Source organism: Capra hircus, chromosome 20 (genome assembly GCF_001704415.2).
Source record: "Capra hircus breed San Clemente chromosome 20, ASM170441v1, whole genome shotgun sequence".
NCBI lineage: Eukaryota > Metazoa > Chordata > Mammalia > Artiodactyla > Bovidae > Capra > Capra hircus.
Window position 1 is genome coordinate 68,605,179 of NC_030827.1, and position 15,399 is coordinate 68,620,577.

General features: G+C 41.5%; 1 long non-coding RNA gene across 1 annotated transcript; it reads left to right on the forward strand.

Annotated features, from left to right (window-relative positions):
* Positions 1,836–14,786, forward strand: LOC106503333. The gene is made up of 3 exons (XR_001296984.2): positions 1,836–2,833; positions 8,427–8,517; positions 14,047–14,786. It is a non-coding gene; the product is annotated as an uncharacterized LOC106503333 (long non-coding RNA).

Here is a 15,399-nt window from a genome sequence, read left to right on the forward strand (position 1 = left end):
ACACTCAGATGTTCGACTGGGTCCTCAAACTTAGCAATGAAGCTACTTCATTATTAGATTCAGTTCAGTTCAGTTCAGTCGCTCAGTCATGTCCGACGGCTCTTTGCAATACCACGAATCACAGCACGCCAGGCCTCCCTGTCCATCACCAACTCCTGGAGTTCACTCAGACTCACATCCATCGAGTCAGTGATGCCATCTAGCCATCTCATCCTCTGTCGTCCCCTTCTCCTCCTGCCCCCAATCCCTCCCAGCATCAGAGTCTTTTCCAATCAGTCAACTCTTTACATGAGGTGGCCAAAGTACTGGAGTTTCAGCGTCAGCATCATTCCTTCCAAAGAAATCCCAGGGTTGATCTCCTTTAGGATGGACTGGTTGGATCTCCTTGCAATCCAAGGGACTTTCAAGAGTCTTCTCCAACACCACAGTTCAAAAGCATCAATTCTTCTGCGCTCAGCCTTCTTCACAGTCCAACTCTCACATCCATACATGACCACAGGAAAAAACCATAGCCTTGACTAGACGGACCTTAGGTTAATTCTCACCAAAGGGATTCCATCCTGGTCTGTCCCACAGTCAGTCCTGGGGATCTCTGGTTAAATGGATCAGTGAGCTTACAGCAGGGATGATGAGAATATGAGTTTACATGGGCGAGGAAGGTCTTGAGTCTTCCTCATCATCCCTTGGACACCATAAGAAACCTAAATGCTTGCGTGCTACTTATGAAAATACACTTTTGTTTTTCTTTTTCTTTCTTTTTAAATTTGATGTTAGGATACTCTGATTTATCCATTTATTTAGAAGCTATTTATTTGCTGCCAATGCTGTCCAGGCCTGGTACTAGATATAACAGAGCTGTCATAGCTTTGGTTTGTAGTGAAGAAAATCCATGACACGATAGTATATTTTTTTATTATTGCTGTTGTTTAACAAGACAGGATCCTGATGATTGGTGAAGTCATATTTATTCCTTTATTTTTCTTTTTAAATGTTTTTAAGATACAAATGAACTTACTTCCAAAATAGAAATAGATTCACAGACAGAGGAAACAAACTGATGCTTATCAAAGGGGAAAGGAGAGGGAGGGATAAATTAGGAGTGGGGATTAACATGCACGCAGGAGACTCTGCTCAAAATTCCGTAATGACCTCTAAGGGGAGATAATCCGAAACAGGATACACACATACTCACACACACATGTGTACCTGAAACTAATAGAACACTGTCAATTAATTATACTTCAGTAAAATAAAGTAAAAATTTAGGAAAAGAAAATACATGCTTAAGAACAACCGACTACTCTGTGCACAGCCCTGTCCTCCACCCACGTTGATCCTGGTCCTCCTCACACATTGATCCTGGTCCTCCACCCACATTGATCCTGGCCCTCCTCTGGAGCCTTCCCTGGTCACAGCTGTAGGACAAGTGAGTGTTCACCAGATGCTCAGTGTTTATTAAGCCAAGGCCTTCTAATTCTGAAAATGTTAGTATACTATTTTCAAAAACATTAAAAATAGCGTTTGTTTATGGACGTGAGTTTGAGTGAACTCCGGGAGTTGGTGATGGACAGGGAGGCCTGGCGTGCTGCAGTTCATGGGGTCTCAAAGAGTCAGACACAACTGAGTGACTGAACTGAACTGATGGAGATAAATAAAGAGCTTATGCCAAGTGGCTTCAGTCGTGCCTGACTTCTTGCGACCTCATGGACTGTAGCCACTAGGGCCCTCTGTCTGTGGGCTTCTCCAGGCGAGAATACTGGAGTGGGTTTCATTTCCTACTCCAGGGAATCTTCCTGACCCAAGGATTGAACCTGTGTCTCCTATGCCTTCTGCGCTGGCAGGCAGGTTCTTTACCATTAACGCCACCAAAAGAGCTTACGGAACAAATTAAGAGATTTTACTTTTGCGCTCTAAGAGGGAAAAGAGGAAGGAGAAAGAAATGTTAATTGGTAGTTGTACTTTAAAATGTCAATCATAAACATCCATATCATAGGCTGAAGTATCCCACATGCCTGTTTAATTCTAATGGAAATAACATGAGCTAATTTTGCCGAAAGAGCTCTTTAATTATCTCTATTGGAAAAACTTCAGCAAAAGGCAAAGTTCAAATACTCAGCTAATTTATAGTGGTTGAGAAAAGCTTAATGCCTAAAAACAGTGAAATAAATTTAGATTTATTGTGGGTAATAATGGATAATCACAACCATTCCAATATATTCCATGATGGCATAACATTACATAAGCCGCATTATATTTATTATGAACATCTGGCGTACTGTACGCTATTCAGATAACTTTAATTAAACCAGCCTCCAAGCTCCCATATAAAGTGATGGCGGCTCCAAAGAGAACAGCCAGCATGTTGGTGAACGACTCAGCCTGAGAGGCTGTCAGCTTCAAGTTAGTGCCTGTTCTGAAACGGAGCAGGGTCCTATGGTCTACATCCCCATGTCCTCTGCCTGCTTTTGTCTGAGGAGAAAAAACTCTAGCTGAAGAAGAGAAAGGTGAGAAAATGAAGAAGCAAAGGAAAGCAGTCAGACAGGACAAAACCATTACAGTTTAGTCAGTAAGGAAAGTCAAGGCCCTTTATTTCCTCCTCACAGGCTATGGATAATATTCTAAGCCGTGTCCTGTGAGCTGTCTTACAGAGGCTGAAACCCCCACCAGGTGGGAGAAGTTAGCTGCACATGACCAGACCACGGCTGTGACAAAGCTGCCACCATTCTGAGAACCAGCCTCAAGAAATGGGAAGAAACCTGACCTGGAACTGAAGACCAACTGTACCTGAGACAATCAAGACGACACTCGTCAGACCACCGGTGACCACTCTCAGGTGACCATCAGAGCTGACTGCGCTATTTCTGCATGTAGCCCCCTCCCTCAGTCTAGAAAAGCTCTTGCCCCTGATGGTCGGCAGAGGGAGGGTGGAGGGGGGGGAGTCAGCCTTTGGACAAGAGTCCGCCCACTCCCCAAGCTGCTGGCATCAAAAACAGAGCAGAGCTTCCTTCCCACCGACCTTGCCTCACTATTGGCTTTCTGCGTGGCAAGCAGCTGGATGCCTTTTCATCAGAGTGCCTTTCACACAGAGGAACTTAGGATAACATTTTGCTGAACATCATATCTTCAGACCCAGTACTGTAAGTTCTCACACATGCAGCTCTTCATTCAGGCATCCAAAATCCAGTGCGCGACAAGCATTTCCATTCACCGACTATGACGCCTTCAGGGTTTCGTGTAGAGAAAACCAGCCATTTCTAACCGCTTTAGGTGGGGCTGTCCCTCTTCTTTCTTCCACTAATGGGCTTTTGTCTTGCGTCTCATGAGCAGACAGGATGAGGTTGCTCCTGCAGAGACCTTCTCCCTGTTTATGGGTGAGGATGGAGGTGGAAGGACCAGGGACTGGTATGTGAGAGGGAGGCTGGGCAACCAGTACAGGCTGAGATATTGCCAAGCAACGCCTATTTCTTGAATCCCACTACATGCCCGACATGCTTCAAGGTACTAGAAATACAGCAAAGAGGGAAACAGACTAAAGCCCTTTCATACTGGTGCTTATCCTCCAGAGGGGAGGAAGGAAGTGGATAAATAGGTGAGGGTGAGTGTTAGTAACAAAGGCTAAGCAGAACAAGAAAGTGAGGGAAGAGGACGGAAAATGGAGAAACCTGAATTAAGAGAACCGTTTTCTTCTCCAAAAACAATATTACATGAAAACTAATATAAATACAGAAAGAGCAGAGGTGGCTTGATTGAAGCATGGATGGAGCCTAGAGCCTGGCACGTTGGACTCCCGCCATCACCAAGTCCAACGTGGAGCACACGACAGGTGGATTAACACTTTTGTCTTCAGCTCTATTTTTCCCAAACTATTTTGAAAGAACAGCCATTTGGTGAAATTCACCAAGACATTCATCCAACAGGTGAAATAATCAACAAAATGTTGAAAGGTTCAGGGGAAAATAAAAGTATGATTTTATGGACAGAGATCATTGGTGACCCAAGGTCATATAGCACATCATTTATCCCTGGAGCATGGCTCACACTGTGAGGAGGTGTCAGAGTTCCACAGTTCAAAGTCACATGGACCAAATTAGTTGATATTTAGCCTATTTAAAATTAATACAAAGGACTTGTTTCACTAATAAGTCAGTGGATTTTTCTCTTCAAATGTAGAGATATTAAAATAATTGAAGATCAACAAGTGTATCCATTTTCAAAAGGCAAATGCCAGAATATTTCGAGTGACAACCTTGCCTTGATCTGCAGCAAATTACTAGAACAATGAAGCTGGTCATTTGGTGGTAATTAGAAAGCTGTAAGAAGGAAACAAAGCCTGATGTGGAATCTTGTCCAAGGACCCTCACCTCTGTTTCCACGAGGTCTAGAGTGAAGACCAGCCAATGCTGTGGATACAGCTAACTGACTTCTTCAGAAAACATGATACCCTCATTCACGACACCATTGTAAAAAGGACACAGAAGAAGCCACGTATTAGAGTCCCTGAGGAGAATTTGCTGCTCACTACAAAACTATTCTTAAAAACTATTTATTGATCAAGATCAATACAGATGACTGTCTAGTGAATCACTACAAGGCTGTGTTTTTAAAAACAATCATATTTACATATTCATCTGTGACTCAAAGGAATATCTTAAAGATTCTTTTATTAAATGTGCATATAACTATTTATTAAGTGTGTATATACACATTTTATTAAATGCGTGTGTATCAGATGTGTATATAAGCAAATCCAGAGACCTGAAAACACAGCAGCTGATTCGAGTAGGAATTATAAGCTCTGGACAGTTGGGACCCAGACTAAAGAGCAGATCAAATACTCAGTAAGTGTGAGGGAATTCTTTTTCTCACAGGCTTAGATGGAGACCATGGCTTTGCTGGGGAATGAAGAACTTGATGTGGGGAGGGATTGGGTGAAAGGACATTCCAAGAGGCACGTTATCTTTAGACAGAAAGATGGTTTATGTTGAAGATGAGGCTGGAGAGGAGGGTTGGACTAAAGAAGAAAAGCGAATTGAGTGACTCGGTATCAGATGGCACTCAATCCAGAAGAGGGCAGCCATGGAGGTTTGTGACAAAGTACAAGCTGCACGCTCTTGCCTTATCCAGGGAAAGCTCAAGATCTCTTTCATGGAAAAGAAAAAAAATCAGATTCTGTTTGCTTTGTATGTTAACCATCAAAGGGAGGCTTAAAATAGAGACAGAAAGAAAGAGGAGAGAATCATGTATCCTGGTGGCATTGGCATCGGCGGGCACATTGCCTCGGATAAGAGGAGGCGAGCCTTGCCCCACCCCATACAGACCCAGAGCTGGCCGCCTGTGTGAGCTCTGTAAGAGACACCCAGCTAGGGTTCCTGTGGGCTTCCGGACTCCGGCCAGCTCCTGGGAAGGAAGGTCAAGAGGCAATTAGAGCACGCTGACACGTTTTTCACAGCTCTTGTCCTCCTGTTTACCCACCCATCGTCCTGACAATAGACCGCAGCAAAGGGCTGGATCCCATCCTGCCTTATCGGCCAGCAGGCAGCATCCTTGGCCGTGGAGATTTGAGATTATCTTTCTGTCTCAAGCAATGCAGCCTAAACCGCTGGCAGCGAGTGTCTCATGGAAATCAAGACGCCGACCTCTGCATGTCCTTTTCACGAGAATCCGCTCTTTCTGTGATTCTGAGGAGTCGTGTTACTCCTTTTAAAAATAACTCCTGGTCCTCCAGAGGCTTGACTGTTCCTTCTTTCCAGCCATCTCCCCTCCTCAGAACAGCCCTCGTCCCCTGAAAGGGCAGTCTGACTCAGCCCCAGCGGCCGCCCCGCCCCTCCTACAGGTCCTCCCTTTGCCCTTGAAATGGAAGACAAGGCAGCAAGGATCCGGCCGCACCTCACGCAGTGCCCAGCCTGCTGGCAGCCAGAGCCCTGCAGAGCAGGACAGGCAGGTGAGCCCGTTGGTGGGAGATGCTGAGAGACCTCCGAGCTGGGGCCCACCTGGGCAGAAGGAAGTGCTCGGGGACTCAGTGCTCCCTGTCGATCCACCTGCCTGAAGATGACAGAAATCCAGCTTGCTTTCCCGGCATCAGCTGATCCTAACTCTCTGAGGCTCTAGAAATCGTGGCGGTGACTCTCAGAGGCTCTCATCTTGTGACAATGGGGCAAAATCCTGCCTGCCACACAGGAGAGCTTACAGCTCCACTCTGCATCAGGAGACCAGTGGAATCTTCCTGTAAACAAATGAGTTTTATAGTGGTGCTTTAGGCCAAGGATTTCTAATTTTTGCTTCTGTAGCCTCTTTCTGCAGCAGGGAATCAGGCTGGCCCTGCATGTCTATGCTATATAAATTTTCTTAAATTTTAATGATCATATTTGCATCCAAGAAGAAAAGTGCACTGACTCCAGGTTCAGAGAGTCAGTAAACCCTATACTCATATTAATGGAATTTTGAAACAAAAGCAAAACATAATAAAATTTATAATATTGAGACTATTGTCTTAAGAATAATATAGATTCTTTTAAAAGACAATCAGAAAGTTTGATGTGTTGTTGGTGTTTTAATATTCTCTAGAGGACCTTAGCTTTTTTATGTGCCAATAATTTGTCTACAAAACCCTGCAAAATGAAATTTCGGTGCTATCAAAGTGCATTTTCCCCTTATATGCCTTCCAGAAATGTCTCAGAGACTCGTATTTCACATTTAAGGAGAGAATTCTACTATGGCCTGCACTTTCACTTACATAGGAAGGGAGAAGCCGGAAACTTATGAGAACTTTTGTTCTGAAGCATAATTGATTTACAATATTGTGTTAGTTTCAGGTGTACAGCAATGTGATTTGGTTATACATATATATCTACATTCTTTTTTATGCTTTTGTGTTATAGTTTATTATGAGATATTGAATCAGTATATAATCAATTTCTATCATAGTTTATTATAAGATAGTGAATATATTTATACTTATATTCTTACCATAGTTAATTATAAGACACTGACTATTATAAGATATTGAATATATAAGATAGAGAATAAGATATTGAGTATTCCCTGTGCTGTGGACTAGGACCTTGTTGCCTATTTTATAGATGCTACTGTACCTCTGTTTGTCCCACACTCCCAATTCGACCCCCAACCTTTCATGTTGAATGAATGACTGGGTGATATTCACTCAGTCATGTCCGACTCTTTGCAACCCTATGGGCTATAGCCTACCAGGTTCCTCTGTCCATGAAATTTCTCAGGAAAGAATACTTGAGTGGGTTGCCATTTCCTTCTTCAGCCCTTTCACTTTGCTAACCATAAATAGATTTATGAGATCTTTGAATGAGTGTTGTAGCCACACGTTCTGGAAAACAAACTCACTCAGAAGGACAGTGCAGAGAGTGGAGTGCAGGTTCTTACACCAGGGGCCCAAGGCAGAGTCTCCTCCTAGCCAAGGACCCCGACCAGTTTTTGTGAAAACCTTATATACCCTAAGTGTACGGGCCCAAACCCACCTCCCCAAGTTCCCTGAAACTAGTCTGAACAAAGGATAAAGAAAGATACAACCAAAGTTAACCTGTGATTATGTGCCTTAGGCAGAGGTAGTTAACAGTGGACAATTATCAATAGGCCTGTGGTCATACCCCAATAAACAAAATAGATTGTATGATTCTATTCCGTTACACAGATAATTAGGGTATTCTTTTAGGATGGAGAGTCTCGGTACGAGCCCTGGGGCTCTTCCATCTGGGGCCTGGTTTTCCAGTTGGTATGTGGTTTCCATAGTTAGTGGGCATAGAGCTCAAAGTCCACAATCTGGCCCCAGCCCTGAGCCTGTTCTGTTTCCCCCTTCACCGAGACTTATTCAACCAGGTCTGCTCTGCGGGTAGGGGAATTCAGTGATGGAAAGAAAACCACTCAGGGGCTGCCGTGCGGACCACCCCCTTCCTTGGCTCATCTCTGAAGACAAGGGATTGCTTCTCTTCCCTGACAAGGCCACTCGCCTTTCCTGGTGTATCAGGAAACGAGCACCGCCTTGTCCCCTCTAAGGCATCACCCCTAGCCCTGCTTAGCGACACTGAAAATACTGCCTGCTGGGAGAGTCTGGGCTCTTCCCAAGATTTTTAAAAATCTTATTCTTTTCGGTTAAAATGAAATATGAACCGAGCACTAATTGTGTGTAAGTCCAGGTCCTCTGAGATGCACTGAGAGGGATAAATAAGGAAGGGCTTTATAAGGAGAACTGAGGGTGAGAGGAAATGGAGGGGGAGGTATGAAACCAAGCAAGTCCCTGAGGGCTCCTGGGCAGAAAATCTTTCAAATAGTTGTGGTCCCAGAAGGAGGGGAGATGCAGAGACTGGGAGAAGAAGTCCAGAAATAGTGCAGCCTTTCGGCAGGGTCCTGGTTCACTGCAAGGGATACACATAACAATATCCATGAACTGTTTACAGAACTACCACGCCCCACAGAGGGAAGACTAGCATCCTTCATTCCAGACAAAAGGAACTACAGAAACTTATCAGACCACCTGAGAGCAAAGAGGTAAAGAATTACAAGCCCTGCACACACCCTGACTCTTATCGCATCCCCCACTCCCCTTGAACCATTGCTATCAAACTTCTCACCAAATCCCTCAGAGCTGGGACACACCGTTTTGAAGGGCATGAACCTGTTGTGTCCCCCATTGTCTGGCAAAGCAACTGGCAGACAAAAACCAACTGAAGCTATTCTTTCCTACTTCACCCAGAACACTCTCTAAGATTTGATTCGGCACCGTGCACAGAGGTTGAGTTTTCATCATCAGGCAGAGAAGGCTGGGATGGTCAGGCCACAGGGAGGCTGATATCAGGGAGGGTGGAAGGGGAGGGGTGGTGGAAAGCATCTTTGAGGGCCCTGCAGACATTCTGTCTCCAGGAAGAGGCTCACTTTAGCATCACTCCTGGTCCAGCCAGAGCCTGCGTCAGCCTGTGGGAGGGAAACTTGACCTAGGGAAGACTTGGACTTCAGGGCTCAACCAGAGTGCTGCTGTTGGTGTTCCGGAAGAAGAGGTCTCACGGTCTCTACAAACCATGATATCTTTCTCTTGACCTCTGTGCACCCCAACCCCCTCCTTAAACTCACCACGTGGACTTCCTTGGCTTGGTTCACTTTTTCTCACTCTCCTTACTTTCTAGCGGGTTCTCATTCTGCTTGCTATTTTTGGATGTCAAAGCTATAACTTTCACACATACCAGTTCTGTCACTATCTGAACACATAATTATGCTATCTAATTCCAGCATGCTCTTTAATACGCTCTGCAGAACCCAAGGAGCCAACTAGGGGAAAATGGTAACAACTGGAGGCTTATTTTCCAGTATGTAGAGTCGGTTTCTCTTCTGTTTTGCAGTGTGTTGGCTCAGATTCCGAGAAAAAAAATGCCTGAAAGTAGGCATTGTTTTCTTGTTCTTACCTTGGAATGTCACTCGTGTTTCCTTGTTAATTCTGCTTCAGATTCCTGTGTGAAAACGTGTTAGTCGCTTCAGCTGTGCCCGATTCCTTGTGACCCCACGGACTTCATACCGAATTATAATTTGTACATTCTTTCATGAAATAAAATTATGCGTCCAATTTTCTGATAGTGATTATAAATAAATGCTAAAATTTATAAAATAACTTTTAGAAAAGACCTCTTAATAAGATCAAGAAATACCTGCCCATCTGAACTATTAGGATAGTAATATTTTCATGGAAATACCCTTTAACTATTTACAGCGTGTGCATATTTAACTTACTAACATATCATTTGGTATTTTTAAATCTGTGTAAAGAGCATGATGGATGCTTTTCTTTGACAACATTTAAGATTCCTTTTGGACTGGATTTTTTTAAGTGAGTCAGAGTTCATTCTTTTTATAAAAGTTGAAAAAATGAGAGTTATTTGTCCCAGGGATGTTTTTTGAAATTTTCTCCAAATTCCTCCGAATCTAGAGCTTCAATAGGAAGGTAAGGAATAATAAAAATAGAGTTGTTTAAGTCATTAGGCTATTCATTTTTTTTTGAATAAATAGTTCTATGATCATTTTGCCAAGTTCTACATAAAATCCTATTAAAAATTGCATTGAATTTATATTACACTGAAGATTAATTTTGGGATAATTGACATTTTTAAAACATATAATTTTCTATTGGGAAATGCTTCCTTGCCTTGAGTGGATTCATTATTTTTGGATGTGATTTACAAGACTACATCTATCTTGTGAACATAGGTCTTTTATTTCTGTGGTTAAGTTGATTTCTGTTAATAAATAGTACTTTTTTTGTTACTACTAAGAATGGATTTCTTTTTTCCCTGTAATGTTTAAATATAGTCGTTTTGTAACCAGAAGTCTTAATCTACTGGTTGATCTTTTATTTTTCAAACAAATATGTAATTTATTCACAAACAATAATTTATTTTTATATGTAGCATTTGTTACCTATTTCTTTTCTTTTCAAGTATAGACTGAAACATTTAAGATTGTATTAAATAATCTTAGCAATAAGAATGTCTGACATGTTTTGCCATTGCAGTGGTAAAAGAATCCTCTCGCTAATGCAAGAGGCTAGGAGACGCAGGTTTAATACCTGGTTGGGAAGATACCCTGGAATAGGAAATGGCAACTCACTCTAATATTCTTGCTTGGAAAATTCCATTGATAGAGAAGCCTGGTGGGCTACAGTCCATGGGGCTACAAAGAGTCAGACATGACTGAGCACACTCACAAGAAAGTATAAACTAAAACAGTTAAGATTTTATTACATAATCCTAGTAATAGGAGTATCTGATGTGCTTCTCCTTGAATATCTATAGCTCTTAGAAAGATAGTCCTTATATTTTTCAGCTTTTATTTTTCTTGTAATTTATTAAGAGACTGATTTTCATTTTGAAGCAAGATAGATGTTCAATTTGGGGTTTTGTTGTTGTTGTTGGTTTTTTAATCTCAAGACATTGTACTGCTGGAATTAGTTCTCATTTAACTTACCGTGTTCACATTTCTGCAGAACACCAATGCTGAATTTTGAGGGTTTTAGAAAGAGTATATTTATATATTTGAACTAATAATTTTGTACCTAGCATTTTGCATTCCACTCATAAGTGTCATTGGCTGACTTTGTTGGGCTAGCTTTGTCTTGCTGGTTTCCAGACATTAGGATCAAGAAGCGTTTAGCCCTTTGATGCTCTGAAGGTAAGTAGATTGGGAACTTGCTGTTGATTTTGTTTGAAAATCTGAAATAATTCGCTTTTTAATGATCTGGGTATAGGGTTTTCTTTTCATGGTAATTACTTGACAGCTTTTCAATTTTACACAAATTAAAATTTTAATGTGCTGCTTTAAAATTTTTACCATCTTACCCTGTGGTTAGAAAATATAGGCTGTACAGCCTTAACAAGGTGTAATTGACATGGAATAAACTATATACATTTACAATATACAATCTGATAAGTTTTGATATATGTACACACCCATGAAACATCACCAGAATCAACATGTAAATATCTACATCACCCTTAAATGTCCTCATGTCTTCTTATTCCCCCTTCTGTCCCTACACTCTCCCCAGAATCTATTTTCTGTCAATAGGAATCCATTGCATTCTCTAGAGTTTTATAAATAAAATCATGTAGTATTTACCCTTTTAATATGGCTTCTTTTACTCAGCAAAGTTAATTTGAAATTCCCCATGTTCTTGATCTATCTAAAGTTCATTCATTTTTTATTGAAAGTGAAAGTATTAGTCGCTTAGTCTTGTCCGGCTTTTTGCAATATAATGGACTGTAACCTTCTCAGTCCCTGGGATTCTCCAGCCAGGAATACTGGAGTGGGTTGCCATGCCCTTCTCCAGAGGATCTTCCCCACCCAGGGATCAAAACTGGTTTCCCTCATTACTGGCAGATTCTTTACATCTGAACCTATTTCATGGCAATTTCAAAGAAACTGATATAACACAATTTCTTTGTTTCCCTTTTGATGAGCATTTAGCTTGTTTTAATTTTTGGCTATTACAAACAAAATTGCTAGAAAAATCCTTGCACACATAGATTTGTACGAACTGTGTTTTCTCTTTTCTTGGCATAATAGCTTGGAGTGAGGTGCTGGAGCCTATCACAGGTGTCATTCATCTACTAAGAGACTATGGGGCTGTTTTTAAAGTATTAGGCATCATTCTGCATTCTTACCAGCCATGAACTGGAGTCTCAGTCCCCCCACCCTGTCACTAACTCTTGGCAGGGTCAAGTATTTTTAATCTTAGTCATTCTGATGGGTGCATAGTGGCATCTCGTCATGTTTGCCTCACCCTAACGTACTGGGCTGTTCATCTGGGCAGCGTAGCTTCAGTTTCCACACCGTCGACCTCGGCTACGCTGCACTGTCTCCTTAACCTTGCTTCTTAGGCATGCATCAGCAAGTTGCCTGCGCTATATTTTTCCTAGAACTTCTCACTGTGAAAGTATTAGCAGAACAAAAGTAGAAGTGTGGGGTTTACCTAGAGCTGAGAATTGGTACAAGGAGAAGACTCAAGTGTGTATTAGAGCTTAAAGATATTATAACTTCAGACTGTGAGATAGTTACTAATTCAGAAAATAAGTAGAATAATCATAGTTTAGAAGTCTAGATGGTATAGAACAATTGTTTTATCATGTGCTCTTGAAATGGAAGGAAGCATAAGAGATTTTTTTTTCAAGAAGATTACAGACTGATTTAGACCAAAAATAAATTTTAGAATATTAAAAACAAAAAATGCACTCAAACTTCTCTGTCATTCTCCCTAAGTATTTCTTCTTTGTCTTGAAGCTTTGATAGATTTTCAATAGCAAGGAGGCTAAAAAGCTGAGAGGTGAACATCTTGGATGCATGCATCCGGTTGTGTCTGTTAAATGTAGACTCTAATGTCATAGTCAGCGGAGCTCTAGGTAGAACAAAAACTTAAGTGTCTTACGGAACTTCAAGGCTCCCCTTGTGGCTCAGATGGTAAAGAATCTGCCTGCAATGCAGGTGATCTGGATTCAATCCCTAGGTTGGGAAGATCCCCTGGGGAAGGAAATGGCAACCACTCCAGTATTCTTGTCTGGAAAATCCCTCGGACAGAGGAGCCTGGTGGGCTACAGTCTGTGGGGTCACAAGGAGTCGGACATAACTGAGCAACTAACACTTTCTTATGCAACTTCAGGGCCCAACAGTGAGAAGCCTGGCTTTTACTCAAGAGGAGTCTTGGAGTACCTACAGGCAGTGTTAGGATGTTAGTTAATTACTTCTGGCCATTCGTTTCCTCTGCAAGAATGTTTGAACTTCTGTCTCCACTGAAACACTCACATGCTTTCCTCCCCGTTTTTCTTCCCCTCTCAATTACAACATTTTTTTCCTCATCCTTCTGTTTGATGAATTGTAAGTAATTCTTCCATAATTGGATTTCCCTGGATTGCACAATTAAAATTTCAAAAAATTGCCTTCTTCTTTCTTCAAAGGGCTGTTTGGAATGTCCAATATGGCAGTTACCATTGCACCCATTTATAGTAGACCTTCTCCATAATAAATAATGCATAGCAACCCTAATAGGCCTTCATAAATGGGCCACTCTTCCGTATTAACTCTGTGCATTCAATTCTAAATATCCAGCTTATTTAGCACAAGAGCTACTCATAACTGTAGTGTATGAGTATGTCTGTATGTACCATATGTCCATTACTTACTAATAGACATGCAACATATTTCTCACAAAAGCAAGTGGTCCTTAATCGTCCCTGCCTCTTGATATCCACAGATTTCCTGTGTGAATCCTTCTCTTTTGAGTGTGGACTAACTTCCACTGAATCTATCTGATGGAATATGGTAAAGTCTAGGGGATGTATCTGGTGACTGGGCTTCAGATGTAATGACATCCATGTTTTTGTCATGATTTTTTCTTGGGCTGGCTTTGGTGTTGAGAACACCCACGTGGCAAGGGACTGAGATGGGCTCCTGACCAATGGCAAGAAAATAACTTAACTTTTATCCTCGTGGAACAGCTCACGAGAAAACAGATCATGTCAGCAACCACGTTTACTATTGCAGGCTGATCTTCCCATTCAATGATTAGCGTGGCAAGGCAGCCGTCTCCAGGGGATTATTGCAGCGCAGTTTCAGAAGCGTGTGCTACAGTGGCCAGTGGCAAATCATCGGAACCTCTGCTACTGAAACAGTTATAGTCCTTTGAAAATAGTTTATCACAAGAAGTCTATCTTACAGAAAAATTCCAAATACTGTATGTTGGCACACTGGCTCTGGAGGTTGTTGCTGGATCTTCCTCACCTTGAGTGTGATCTGGACAGACTGAACTCCTTGCCAACAACAGAGTCTGGGAAAGGAAGCTGAGCAACTTATAGTGGACATACCTGGCAATGTCACCTGAACTGCATGATCAAGGTCAACTTCACCAGCAATGCCATAGGGCTTCTATAAACCCCGTGGTGAGAAGCAGTTGAAAAGTACCTCAACTTTGTGATCTATTTCTGCAAAACCCATAACTCCAGTCTAATGGTGGGAAGACATCAGAGAGACACCAAACACTTCAGCATTCTTCAAAACTCTCTACTTCCCAAGAACAAGGAGAAACCAAGAAATGTACTCATTGAATGAGACAAGAGGACCAAGGCAATGTATGATCCTGGACTGGGTCGTGGAACAGAAAATGAACAGTAGTAAAAAGACTGGGAAAATTCAGATACGATCTGCAGTTAACAGTTTTGTGTGAATATTATTTGTTTTCTTCTTGATGTGCTCAGTTGTGTCAGACTCTTTATGACCCCATGAACTTAGCCTGCCAGGTTCCTCTGTCCACGGAAATTTCCAGACAAGAATACTGGAGTGGGTTGCCATTTCCTTCTCAAGAGGATCTTCCCACCCTAAGGATTGAATCTGTGTCTCATAAATCTCTTGCATTGATGGGTGGATTCTTTACAATTGACCCACCATATCCTGCCTTATTATTTGTTTAGTTTTGCCAAATCTGACATTATTGCATAATACATTAAATCAGAAGAATCTCTTGAAGGGTATACCGAAAGTCCTTGTACTATCACTGCAACAATTTTTTCTAAATCTAAATTTATTCTGTAATAAAACAAAAAAATATTATGTCACATAAGTAGCTTATACTAATTGAAATAATGAGTAAAACAACCAACTTTGGTGTTTAAGGATAAATTATAAAGTTCTTTCCAATTGCCTTGTCCAATTTAAACCAGTTTTGGTCATGTATTAATTTAGTATGCTTAAGCAATTTAAAAATATAACAATGGCAACCTAAGACACAGACTGGAACAAATATTATTTGATTCAGAGATTAACACAAGGAAAAATAACAAAATTTTAATGCCTCCAGACACACCTTACTGAAAGTATTCCAGGATTTTGGTTTTATTAAAT